At 34.7% G+C, this 13,729-nt stretch overlaps 2 pseudogenes; both read left to right on the top strand.

Annotated features, from left to right (window-relative positions):
- The first annotated feature begins 6,244 nt into the window (after positions 1-6,244).
- Positions 6,245-7,331, top strand: LOC120251299 (annotated as a pseudogene).
- Positions 7,332-8,402: 1,071 nt separating this feature from the next.
- Positions 8,403-13,729, top strand: LOC120251784 (annotated as a pseudogene).

Raw genomic sequence — 13,729 nt, 5'->3', positions numbered from 1 at the left:
CTTCATTGCGTCGGACAAAGAAAACATGACTTCCTCATCCCCAACCCTAAGTGTTATTCTACCATTCCTAACATCAATGAGGGCTTGGGAGGTAGCTAGGAATGACCGACCAAGAATGAGGGACACTTCAGCATCTTCATCTACATCTAGAATCACAAAGTATAGAGGAAAAATAAATTTGTTAACCTTAACCAACACAAAGAACAAAGTCAAATAAATCAAAACAAGAGAAAGAAAATAAAATAAAATAAAAATGGCTAGAGCAATAGACTACAAGTTTTCCTAGTATCCCTTGTGTTTCGGCAACAGCGCCAAAAACTTGATATGAACACCTGCAAGTGTACGGGGTCGTCAAGTAATACCCTATGCGTAACATGGGGGTCATATTCTAAGGGGCCAAGGAGCTACTATTACTCCCCTTTCATCTATTTCCTAGCCTAACACTTCAAATGATGAATAGTAATTACAAAAAGAGAAAGAAATAACTAAAATGAAATCCGCACTACTACTACACATAATTGGCATTCAAGGAAGAACCAAACACAAGAAGGTGTGATTTGAACAATGAATCCCCCTAGGGTTATCATTAAGTCCTGAACTTAGGATGATATGTTGTGATGGTAGTTCGGACCAAGAGATTCCTAAAGTAGTTAATCCCGAATCCCTCAGTGATTACTCCTAATCCCATACAAGTATTAGGTCGGAATCTCTTCCGACCAAATCTTTCTATGATTACATTGAGTGTTGAGAAATCTCTAATTAGGATCAATACTCAATACAAAGGTCTAATCCTAATGGTTGGACGGATACCCGATTAGTGCTTGCATATTAGTAATACGAAGTATTCTTTTTTCTTATGATGAGCATTACTTTTATCAGATTGTAGTGCTAATACATGTGTAATTGTGAACTTTCGTGCATGAAGGGTTGTGGAGCCAAATAATTAAAGAAAGAGGCCAAAGTAGATTGCGATTGTACTTTGTTGATGAAGTCTTGGGGTGAAAAAATGTGAAGACACAAGTTGTGATTGAAGATACGTGAATGTGTGCTAATCTCCATGCACTCAAGCAATTACATGGTTTGGAGGGGCACAAAGGCAGTCACATTTGCATATTCCGACTTGTGCAATGTTAGCAAGATCTTCACCAATATGGCATTTTATTGAAGAAGCGATGCGATCTACGGCATAGACGTGTGCCTGTTTATGTTGCCTCGATGAAAAATGTAGATTCGGGAGTATTCTGGCGAAGCACTGTAGCAAGTGCTATAGCGATTTACTGTAGAAGTTACTGTTCACAGCCCGTAGAAAATCAAATTTTTAGAAATCCACATTGATGGCTGGAAATTACCCACGCCCGTGTGGATCCCAGATTCCAGCCCTTTAGAAAGTCGTGACTTGTACCGATTTAGGGATCCATCTTTCATCCTTCTCCCCATCTTTTCTCCAACTTTTGAGAGGCATGCGGCTAGGATTTAGAGGGGCTTTGGCAAGGCTTTTGGAGTGGTTCTACGGCTTCGACACTACGTTTTTCTTGGAAGATAGTTATTGGGGGAGCTTTCGTCGACACCGATTCGGCGAGGAGTGCCTAGCCTTGATAAGGGGACCTTTGAAGAGGACGAAGCTACTCTATAAGACTATTGGCATGAATACTGAGGGGGTTTTCTTTATGGATTAGATGTTTTTACTTTTGATTTCATTATTGATTGTATCTTGCTCTATGGAGAGCTAAACCCTAGGATGTTATTGTTTAATTGACCTTTTATTATGCTTTTCTTAATTAATGTCTTTAATTGAGTTCCAATCTTGAATTCTTGTTGAATGATTTCTCCCTTAGAGTGACACTAGGGTTGAGAGTCCATCTTGGTAGCCTTTGTGGATGAGTGACACACCATGAGGGTTAGACAATGCTAGATTAGAGAGAGTTGAGAGGATGAGTCGAGAGGTAGCGGAGCGTCCCCTTTCCTCTCCGGTGTGATTTATCCTATCTCCATGTTCCTAGAGTTCTTTGTGGTCATAATAGAGTGAAGTACTAAGAGAGGAACTCCGCTGGGGCTTAGTTGCGCGAGCAACAGAATGAAGCGTTGAAGTAATCCTTAGTATCTGGGGCTTAATTGTGACTAAGGATCTTTCACCTGTACTAATGGGTTAGATCTATATATAGGAATAGGGTCTATTACTTGGAATCCCTAGAGCTTCTTACAACTGTACACAGTGTAAGGTGTTGAGACCAAGCGATTTCTCCTCCGGGGCATAGTGTAGAGTTAGTCACTGTTGACCTTAGGTTTGGGACAGTGTATTTTAGGATCTGCACGACTCGTTAAGCATCAGTTAGGAGACATAATAATTGGTCTTGCACTTGAAGCAATAGTCCTAGGGGAAGCAATGTCCGAGTGCCCCACTTTCTATCGATTGTCTTTCCACTCATTTTATCGTGCCTCTCTTTCTTATTTTCTTTAGTCTTGTTCACATTACTTTTATCCACACTATTATTGTTTCATCTTCACTTAGTTAAGTAGCAATCGTTGTGTTTCTATTCAATATTCCTTGTGGATACGATAACCCACTCACCTAGGATTTATTACTTCGACAAACCCGTACACTTGCGAGTGTACGCAAGGGGAGTTGTCAGTACCAAATACCCAAATCCCTCGGTGTATTGGTACATGTATCGCATTTAAGCTATATGAGTCTAATACAAAGGCACATCCCGTGCTCCTTCAATATTGCCCTTGTTCTATATCTAATTTCTCATGTCTTGTTTTTTTTTCCTCTTCCACAACACAGGAAGATTGTATTGTTTGAGTAGATTGTGCTATTATCTAATTTATCTATTATGGGCAAGCATAATGTTCATGAGGTGCTTGAGGCTCTTGTTTGAGTAAACACCATTAAACATGTACTAAGGTGGTAAATTTCTTGATGTGTACATGCTAATTCTATGTAATTATTCTCCACTCTTAATTGCGTAAGGTCTATTTCTTTTAAATATGGATTGAAGACTTGTTTGAGTTTCTGTTATGTCATGTGTAGATTTATTTGACAAGCCTTTGCTGCATTAAGAATGATGACAGTAGATAAACTCTAACCAATATATCTTATTTACCCGTATTCTAATCAAATGAAAGTTCTTCAAGATGATTCAACTTTCAAACTATTTTTGAATAGATGTTACCTCTTATTACTAAATTGAATTGTTCCAATTTTCTTCATCCTTGATGTCATGAATTGTCACAATACAAACTTTTATTGACCATTCAAAAGTTCATAGTGTTGGTATGTAAATTTCTAATCATGATAATTTTTAATTATCTTGTAACGCCTAAAGCTGGGACAAAATATTCTTAGAGGGTTGGTTAGTATTTTTACATGACTAGGAGGTTTCTCATTAAAAGTTTTTGAATTATCGTCCCCCAAAATCTTGGTGAAATATTTTTAGCATCGGCTACATAGTTTGTGTTAAGTGCAATAGAAGCCTGAATCTTTCTCTCTTTGACTTAAAATTTACACTTCTTCCAGTGTAGAGCTAAAAGCTATCATGTTCAATATTTGGCCTTTAGGTAGATATACTAATATATTGTTTAACGTTTTTAGAATTATTATTTCCATTATTTTGTTCTATATCAATGAAATATTCAACCTCTTAGCATGTTTTTTCATACAAATAAATAGGTTCATCCGACATCCTTGCTATTGTGGTTTTAAAATTTGCTTACATTAAAATTTCATTGCTAATCAAGCAATTCACCCTTATAATGTTATTACTGAGAAATATGTACAACATTTATTCTTTTGGATTAATCATACAAAACACTCATTCAGGTGAATCTCCACTCATAGAAACTTCATCCATTATTGGTTTCAGATACAATATAATTCATCTTGGCAATTCTTTTTAGGGCTTCTGTCCATCTTTCAGCTTGCAGATAAAAAAGAGTCTACACAGAACCATAAGCATTTCTTGAAACCATAGAGGTTTATAATTGCAAAAATTGATCATAGAGCATTTCGTCCGCTGCAAGTTAGAACTTTCATTATCAAGAAGCATTCCAAAGAAATATGCCACAGAATACATTAAATACAAGCTTTTCAATGGATTTACATAAAATCCACCACAATTTTAAGAGAAAATTAAAGACAGGAAAAGAATTGAATATGTGTGCCTCTTCTCTCATAATTTCTTGAAACAAGAAAATGAAATGGATAACTAATTCATAAAGTTTATATTTTGTCATTTTCTTTTCATTCCGTCAATTTCATTTCTTCTCTTTCCAATCCTAACAAACCAAATAAACACACAATTCAACCTATAATATTTATTAGATAATTAATCCCTAAAAAAATCCACAGGTGAAATCTTTCCAAATCCCTAGAAATTTATACTGATAAATTCCTTCAAAATTAGAACCAAATCCTAACTAATTAAAAAAATAATTTCAAACCCTAAATGATCACGATGAGAATCAAGGAACAAAATGGGAACAAAGGAGATGAGTGAGATCTATGAACCATAACCAGGAAGGCAGAAGTCAAGTTGGAGCCAAAAGTGAGGGCGGTGGAGATGGCGGATAGTAGGGGAGCGTTGAGATGATCTCATATGAAGATTTGGACAGAGGAGTTGATATCGCAGGTGAAGAGAAAGGTCATGGCGATTGACACTGCTTCTTGGATTCATCGGCGAAAACCCTAATTGTATCACTGAAGCTCATCTTTTCCAAACCCAACGAACACCCACGTAGAGGGAGCCACAGGAAAGTGATATGGCCATGGGCGTAGCCGGCGTTGTTGCGAAGGACGGAGGCGATGGAGATCGGGCGTAGACCGGGAGTGATTCTAGATCCCCTTTGCTTTTTTCCCCTTACACATTAGTAGTTAGATTTTTTTTCCCAAAATAACACATCCTCCGTTAGATCTCAATCTTATGGTTGATATGAGGACATCCCTAGAGTTCAATTCTAGGGACGTCCTCAGAAGATGATACCTCTATATGAAAAACTAGTTGTTGTTTTTAACAAATTTTAATATATCTTTAATTAGTTGTGAGTTTTTGTATCTAGTGAAGTTGAATTATCTGGTTGTCAACAAAGACAGCTAGTCTTATTGGCTAAATAAAGAGTGCACCCAAAGGGGGACTCAGCCACCCCTAGGAGAACCTCATTTCTATGGGTTTTTATTTTTATCTTTTTATGTTTTTTAACAAATTAATATGTATGGTCTAAAAGAATAATATTTTTAAAAAAAAAATTTGAAAATTTTATTATTTGATTTGTTGATATTTTATAAATTAATTTATATAGTGTATTTATTTTAAAATAAAATAGCTCTTTTTTTTTACAAATTAGTTTATATAGTATAAAATGAATTATATTTTTAGCGTAAGTTTTGTAAAACATTATTATTTGATCCCCTGATTTTTTTACTATCTGTATAGCTCTATTTTTATTTATTTATTTTTAAAATTGGATGGTCGTTCAACTAACCTGAATTTTTTTTTAAGCTGAAGTCTAAAACATGTATATAGTCCATTGAGTCGCATCCCCTTTAATTTCCTTCAGATTCCACCATTGGTAACAGAGATGGGTTTGATATACATATCAGTAGGAGTAATTATTATTATCATTATTATTAAACTCCAAAAAATTAGCCTATGGGTTTTGCTTGCTTTACTTTTCTGTGGTGAAATTAAAAAATCCCCAATATTGAGGTTCAATAATTATCATAGATCCCCAGTCAGATCCGACCAAATTAATGCATGTCTATATCATTGTGTTTAATTTAATTTATGAGGAATTAATTATTTTTACTTTGTCTGTGGCTGCTTGGATTATTTTTCATTTAATTCAAGTTAATGCCGTGATAGTAGTGGTTTGACAGTACATCAACTAAATTATATTTGCTACCGTGCTATTGTGTGATGAAGAAGTACCAACAATTATTATAAAAAATACCATATATAGGACTTGCAGGTTATGGGAAAAAAAAAAGTAAAGACACTGAAAGAGACATGAAAGCTATGTAGGACTTGCAGAAGTTGCAAGTTATAAATAAAACTCATCATTAATAAAAAATAAATCATTTAAATATTGAAATATTTATTTAAATTTTTTTTTTGTCTTTTTATCTAACTACTGGGAAGAGGGAGATACTAAGAATCTTATATAAAATAGACATTTAAACACATCTTTTATAATTGCCTCACCTCTAGTCATCTCTAGTTATCTCATTTCTGTGTCTCTCTGTCCTTCTCTTGCTGTTAGTACCACTCATGGCAAGCCAACCAGATTGTGCACAATCTTTCTCACAGTGCTTTCTTTCACGAAGAACCCAACAAGAGATTGAAAGAGATGAACAAATCTACAGCTCCTATGAAAAGATCACCTCCCAACTTCCCATCAGCCATGACTGGTCTCCATTTAAACTCCAACTCTTCCAATCCTTTTGGATGCCTGCCAGGTTAGTTCCTGCTTGCATGGCTATTCAATCGCACTTCAACCCTCGTTCCTCTGACATCCTTCTTATTACCAGCCCTAAATCAGGCATGACATGGTTAAAAGCTCTCTCCTTTGCCACCTTACACCGTTGTTGTTTCTCCCTCTCCAACCACCCTCTTCTCACCAACACTCCCCATCAATGTGTCCCTTTCCTTGAACATTTCTTCTCTCACCGCACCATCCCTATTTTCAACGTCTTATCATCTCCCACTATCTTTGCTACTCATTTATACCTTTTTCTTTACTACCGCAGAGTGCTCTCAGCTGCCGAATTGTTTTTCTCTGGCGTGATCCCATGGACACATTTGTACCAATGTGCCACTTCCTTGACAGGTGGATAGGTAGCTCTGCTGAACACTCGAATACTACTCAAGGATTGGACCTCAGTAAGGCATTCCAGATGTTCTCCCAAGGAACATCTGCTTTTGGACCTTTCTGGGACCACGTGCTGGGATATTGGAAGGAAAGCTTGAGATCACCTGAGATGGTGTTCTTCTTTAGGTATGAGGAGATGATGGAGGATCCAGTTAGCCATTTGAGAAGACTGGCTCAATTCATGGGATGTCCTTTTTCCATGGAGGAAGAAAGAGATGGAGTAGTAGAGGACATTGTGAAGCTTTGTAGCTTTGACAATTTAAGAGAGGTTGAAGTAAACAAGGATAATAAGGGCAGTTTTGAGGAGAAGAAACCACCAGCGTGCATCTTCTTTTTTCAGGAAGGGAAAAGTGGGGGATTGGGTTAATTATTTGAGCATGGAGATGGCTGAGGAGTTGGATGCTATTACTAAGTAGAAGCTGCACGGATCTGGTCTTAGTTTTGAGTTTAGCAGTGTGGTTCCATAAAAACATCATCTCAAGACTAGGGTTTTATTTTCATCATATGTGTGTTTGCTTTCTTATGTGATGAAATTGAATGGATCTCTCGAAGCTTGTTTGTTATGTTTAAATTTAATATTTACTCTTGTATATTCTGTAACTTCGTTAGTGATTGATTATGTAATTCTATTTTGATGCAGTGTTGTGCCAGTGCTGCTTGGATATATACATAAAAATGTATACATGATATTGTTTTAACACCTAACTATTTATGGTTCATCAGGACATGGGCATAACAACGGTGGCCTGTGGCCATCACATGTCATGTCTGATAGCTTCTCCTGTTGATCATATCAATGTCCATAAAAACCAAATATTTATGAACTAACAAAAATACAAGCTGATTGATTAGTATCTTTAATTAGCACACATTTGTATGGGTTGCAACAAGTTTAAAAACAAATAATATCCAGCACACAACCTAGAAAAAATAAATTGTCATATACGGAGAAGCCACTTACCACTAATTAGGAAGAAAAGACTCATCAGAAGATAACCGTAGTCTACATGTGTATGTATTTCTCTACGATTTATTGGAACAAGAATATATATGCAAACATAAACCTAATTTTCACATATATTATCAGCATTATTTTAGGTAATTATGTAATTGCATTAACTAAATAAGACATCTAACTCCATTATAATTACATCTCACACTTATAAAATTTTCTTGAACTAATAATGTTTAATGTTTATATGTATTTGAAATAATAATATGCTTGTGATAATTTGAGATAATTTAACTGACAAAAGTCATTCATTATAAAATGAATGAAGTTTTTGAATAATAGAAGACAAGCGCCCTTTTTTATGAATATAAACAGTATCAAACAGCACTAGAACCCGGATATACACACTGCACCATTTTTAAGTTTTATCAGTGGATTTATTGAGGGGTTTTTTAAAAACCGCCTCGTTAACCGTGAATTTTTTTTTTATAATAATCTATACAGCCGGTTTAACGAAACCCTTCTACGCTTCAGTTTTAAAAAAAAAAATCACTCTCTCACGTGCACTCTTTCTCCAGCCCTCACTCACACTCTCTTAAAATCTCTCTCTCTCTCTCTCAAACCCTCCGATCACCTCTCGGTCGCCTCTTCGATTGCCTCTCGGCAGTTGGAATCTAGAGTGTTGAATCTCCTCTCCGATCGCCTACCAGCCGTGGGTTGCTGATCTTCGCCGCACCGCCACCGGAGATCCTCCGGTCGTTCTCCAGTGGCTAATCTTCGCCCCAATCAAATTGGTGTAGAAAGTTCTATTCAAATTGGTTTTCTTTAACCTTTCAAACCTAATATTAATGATTCGATCCCTCATTCGGTGCCCTAATCCGCTTCCCCGAATCGAGGTATTTAATTTATGATTTCTTGTTCTATAGAGCCAGTTTTCTTCTCTTCTTATCAATCTAGGGTTTGTTAGGTTTTTATTCCTCTATTTTTGAGCTCTATATGAAAATTTCTTGTGTATTGATTTTTAAATGCAGTTGCTGATCAATGGTCTCTGCTTGGATGGAATGAAGCGCGTTGGAATTGGCCTATTTTCTGGTAATCTCTCTAGTGTTGCGGAAAGAAGTAAGGACCCGGATAAGCTTCTCTTTGTTTTGTCCTCTGTTTTTTCCCCTTTTGGTTGAGAATCACGCGATGTTTCTTAGTAATTATATATAATATTCACAGATAAGAAGCTCTTAGATTTTTGTTGCTCCAAAATGCATGGATTCCTATGTATTGTGTGACTTTTCTTTGTGTGTGAAATACTGATTGTTCTTTGATCTTACCGGTTAATAGCGCATGGTTGGGTCAATAGGAATCCTTCCTTTACATGTGCAACTCCCACTTAGTCTTAACCATAGTCTGGATGTATTTTGTCTGAACACAAGAGTTGGTAGAAATTGTGTGTTGTGTATGTGTGTTTATGTTAGTGATTCTTTTTTTTTTAAATCTTGTTTCCTTGGGCTTCAATTCTGCTATGGTTGTCATTTTCCAGATGTGGGCCAGCTTTTTTTCTCTCATATTGAGTTTGGGAATAACCTTTCAATTCTATTAAGGAATGGTAGATGTTTCATACTTAATCATCAAAAGGACAGATTGTTCCCTTAAGTTGGGATAATGCTCTTAGTTCCCTTGTGATCATATTATACATTGCCATGGTGCTTTGTAATTATTCTTGATATATTGATCGGTTTTTTATCTTCACCATATTGACTTTCATGATTTGCCTTTCATGAAGTGTGACTAGCAACAACTTGAAAGAATCACTTAAATATTTACTCCAAGTGTCTCAGTTGAACCATGCTTGCAAGTAATGTTTTTTATGTGTGCTTTTATGGAATGGGCCACCAATGATGTTTGTAGCATTATGTTTGTTAAATCCTTGTTAACAAATTAATGCTTTTTTTATGTGGTGAAATGTTAAGGTATTTTCTGTTTAATTGAAAGATGTTTGCATAATTTTATATGTTAATTAATAACACAAGTGGATTGTATAAATGTTAGATTCTCAAAAATTGAAGAATCGCAATGTAGAATATCAGCAATTTTATTTTATTTTTTAATATTTACAGTATTATATTTTGTTCACAAAATTCAATTGATCAGTTGATATTATTGCAATGTGTAGGTAGAGATTGTAGAGATACTTCGCATGAATTATGCTATAGAATTTAGTTTTTTGCTTGAATTGCCTGTGTGGGTTTAGAGGACTATAGTTTTTAAAGTGCTGTTCAGTTCACAAAAACAGTTGGAATTCTATTATTTAGTTTTCATATGTTAAGCTATAAGATAATTCCAAACCAATCCTTTTTCCCTAAATGCTTGCTAGATCAGTGGAGTAACATCTTGGATCTGTGCTTAGTATTTACTAATTCTCTGTACTGTCTTATATTGATAATGTTTTAGCTTTACCTTAAATGTTTTTGACACACAATCTAATTTAGTATGGGTCATGTTATTCTTTTCTGCAGCCAGTGAGGGAAACTCGTGAGAAGTAAGTGCAGTTGTGGAATGAACTAATTCTTGATTATTGCAGATATCAAAAGGTTTTTGTATTAGGATTAGAAGAAGACTTTCCTCTATTCTCTAATCCAATGATTGAGAGTAAGTTCTGCTCGTATGTTATTCTATATTTTATCATTGACTATTTCATGTAAAGGTTCATCTTTGTCTTATTAAACAGCTAATGCTTTAGATGGGGACTAGACAAGTTATAGAAATTTGTAAATCCTGATTATTGTTTCACAATTGGCATTGCTTTTGTTGTACATGCTATTAACATGATTCTTTAACTCTTCTTTGACTTAGTTGCTTATGTTTTGTGTTAAATGATGCATAGTGAATATAAATACCATGTTCCATGATCATTTAAGCTTTGTCTTGTTGTGTAGTTTTGTTATACTTTTGTGGTAGTTGTGCAGGATCTCTCAGCCATGAAGCAAAGGAGCCATTTCTTTCTGCACTAGTTAATGAAGGTAAGCTGTGATTTTCTCTCTTTTCTTTCAAGTTTTACTATGCCTTTAGTTCATGCCTTCAATAAAATAGCTTGGAAGGCAATGGAAATAGTAGCTCTTTAAAGTTCCACAATGTCACAGGTCGTGCTGAATCACAATGTTAAATCCAAAACATCTATTATCTATTGTTGGAATTTAACATCTTTTTAAGAATTAATAGATGATATTATAGTCTTAGAATTTAATGACATGAATATAATTTTAGAGTCCATAGATTGAAGATGACATAAGATGGCAAAGGATGAAAGCATTGAATATAGATGATCTAATAGGATAAAGGAAGAAAAATAATTAAATTGAAAAAACATGAAATAAATGAACTAATAGGGTAAAGACTATCATTCACTGAAACCCAATCAAATGGCACCAACTTTAGTTGCTAAATCTTGACCAAGATCTAATTTAGATAGGTTTTGGAAAATTGTTTTTCTTAGGCCATGATTTTAGTGTTTTCTTTTCAAAAAATGCTTTAAAAATAATGCAAATATTTTATAATTACATATTTTATATTTTAAGAATAGATGAGATTTAATAAAGAGGAAACAAAAAAATGAAAAAGGTTATATTTAATTACTTCTTTTTGTTGAAAATAATGGCCCCTCAAAAAACTTTCTTTATTGGAAGGGTTTTTTTCCCCAAGAAACACCTGTTTGTTTGCTAACTTCTACAAAAAAACCAATTTTAAAAACAATTCACATGGAAAGAGTGGAATTCATATATGGAAGCAATTGACAACAAAGATAGAATAGTAAACTTAAGAGTTGTTGAGAAATATCAGCTAGTGGAAATCCTACATTTTCTTAAGGTCACAACTGCAGTTTTTAGCTTCTAAAATCTGTGAAGATGCTGTATTTTTAGATGCATGTAAAAAGTCTTCGATACTTTCTATAGCGCTTATGCCCGATATGACTAAGTGGAGTGAATGTGTATGTCTCACAACATAAGTTATTGAGAAATTTTCCCTTAAAGCTTCTCCCGTATAATCTTTCTTCTTTTTTTCTAGGTTCCCTAAAGGGGTCCCATGGATTAGATTTCATGGCACATATAAAAATTTGCATATAAATCTAATTTGGTCAGGGAAGGATCTTGCCATTGGTAAGTGTTTCATTTGTCGAAACTTAAGCTAGCTTTCAAAACGCTGAGTTCATAATAATGCTCTCACTAATAAATTTCATTCCAAACGTGAATTGGCTTTGATACTTTAGTAATCAGAACTAAATAAGCTATTCTATGTCGTAACTAAGGCTTGTTTGTTGGTAGAGGGGATTGTTTTGAAGATAAATCTCCAAATACAAAATGGATGCATTTCATGATGCCAAAAATTAAATTTCTTCCAATCACATGTGAGTGTGTATTATGCTGGTGTTGAAATGACTTGGGTATATATTTGAGCTGGTAAATTCTAATGAATAAGAGTAAGGAAGGGTTATGACCAAAATTTTATTTCAAGAAATTCTTAGCCCATGATATAATATATATTTTTTATGGCATTTTCATATTACATGATCAATCTTATGGTAGAGTTCTATTTGATTAATGTAATTCGTTTTCCCTATATTGCCATTTGCATTCTCTTTAAATAATTCTGCCATCTTTCAGGGGTTGACAGTGTAGGGACCGTTTCAACATCTCTTATAACATACATATGCTTCTATTTAAGCTTTGAAGCCTGACCTTATCATTAATGCTAGAACTGTTGGTGGTTTTAGTATATGTTTAAATTTTTTGTCCAATTACAAGGATATCCCATCAACCTGAATATATTGACCCTGGTTTTTCTTATAATGCATCTTCTTTCTTGTCTGTGGATTATCTTTTCCCTTTAGCCATCTTTTGTAACAGGACAAACAAATATATTCATGGATAATATAGGAAAAAGGAGCATGTATTGGAGACATCTACTTGGCATCTGATGTTGCTTTTCATGATGGAAGAATACTAATACCTGTAAGTCTTTCTTCATTGGGACTATAGTTATGGTAGCATACACAGTAGGGTGTAGTTTAGACTTGCTGCTAGTTGTGGGTGATGTGGGCTTTATATTAATTGGACCCATTTTAAAATAGATCAAGTTGATTAAAGAAAAGAGGGTGGCTTTATGCCTCTTAGCTACATTGTTAGGCATGTTGTGAACTGATAATAATGCCATCAACTTAATTACGCATCTATCCACATTTCTACATTGTTAGGCAGAATGATTATTGTCCAAGTTGAAAGTCCACCGTTGGTTAAACCTTCTACCTTTGCCAATGCAGGTTTTTGATACATATGGAATTGGACAAGACGAACTTGCTTTACTCCAAACCTGATTAAATAACTCAACTTGAAGGTAACTATCACATGTGACTAGTAGTTTTGTATTCCAAAATGTTTCAGTATCTCCATATATCATAACTAAATAATTGAAGTTAATGGTAATGAATTGAACCTTGCTTTTGTTGCATACAAATTAAATTATACTTTTGCATATGGTAAATTTCCTTTTCCTCACAGGCCGGCAAATTGTCAAATGGCGATTCATTAGATATGACTCCTCAAGATGAAGCAGCAATTCTAGCAAATGATGCTACTGTCAAAGATATGGTGGTAACATTCTAATTTCTTTTTTTAACAGTTCTAGTTTACATAAATGCTAGTAGTTTTCATTCATAAAAACATATTGAAGCCCTCCCATGCTCATTGCCTATGCTTAATTATCAACTCATGTTGGAATGTTTACCATTGCAATTACGCATTAGCTCTTTATTTGATAATATTTGTTTACTTATGCAGGAGAATTCATGGATAAAGATAAAGGGGGTTGAAGATGAAGAGGACACATGAAGCTTTTCACTTCGTGTAATTAAGCCAAAGAATATTTTGT

Source organism: Dioscorea cayenensis, chromosome 20 (assembly GCF_009730915.1).
Source record: "Dioscorea cayenensis subsp. rotundata cultivar TDr96_F1 chromosome 20, TDr96_F1_v2_PseudoChromosome.rev07_lg8_w22 25.fasta, whole genome shotgun sequence".
NCBI classification, from domain to species: domain Eukaryota; kingdom Viridiplantae; phylum Streptophyta; class Magnoliopsida; order Dioscoreales; family Dioscoreaceae; genus Dioscorea; species Dioscorea cayenensis.
The sequence above is the reverse complement of the archived record's forward strand: the minus strand, read 5'-3'. Positions and strand labels throughout refer to the sequence as shown.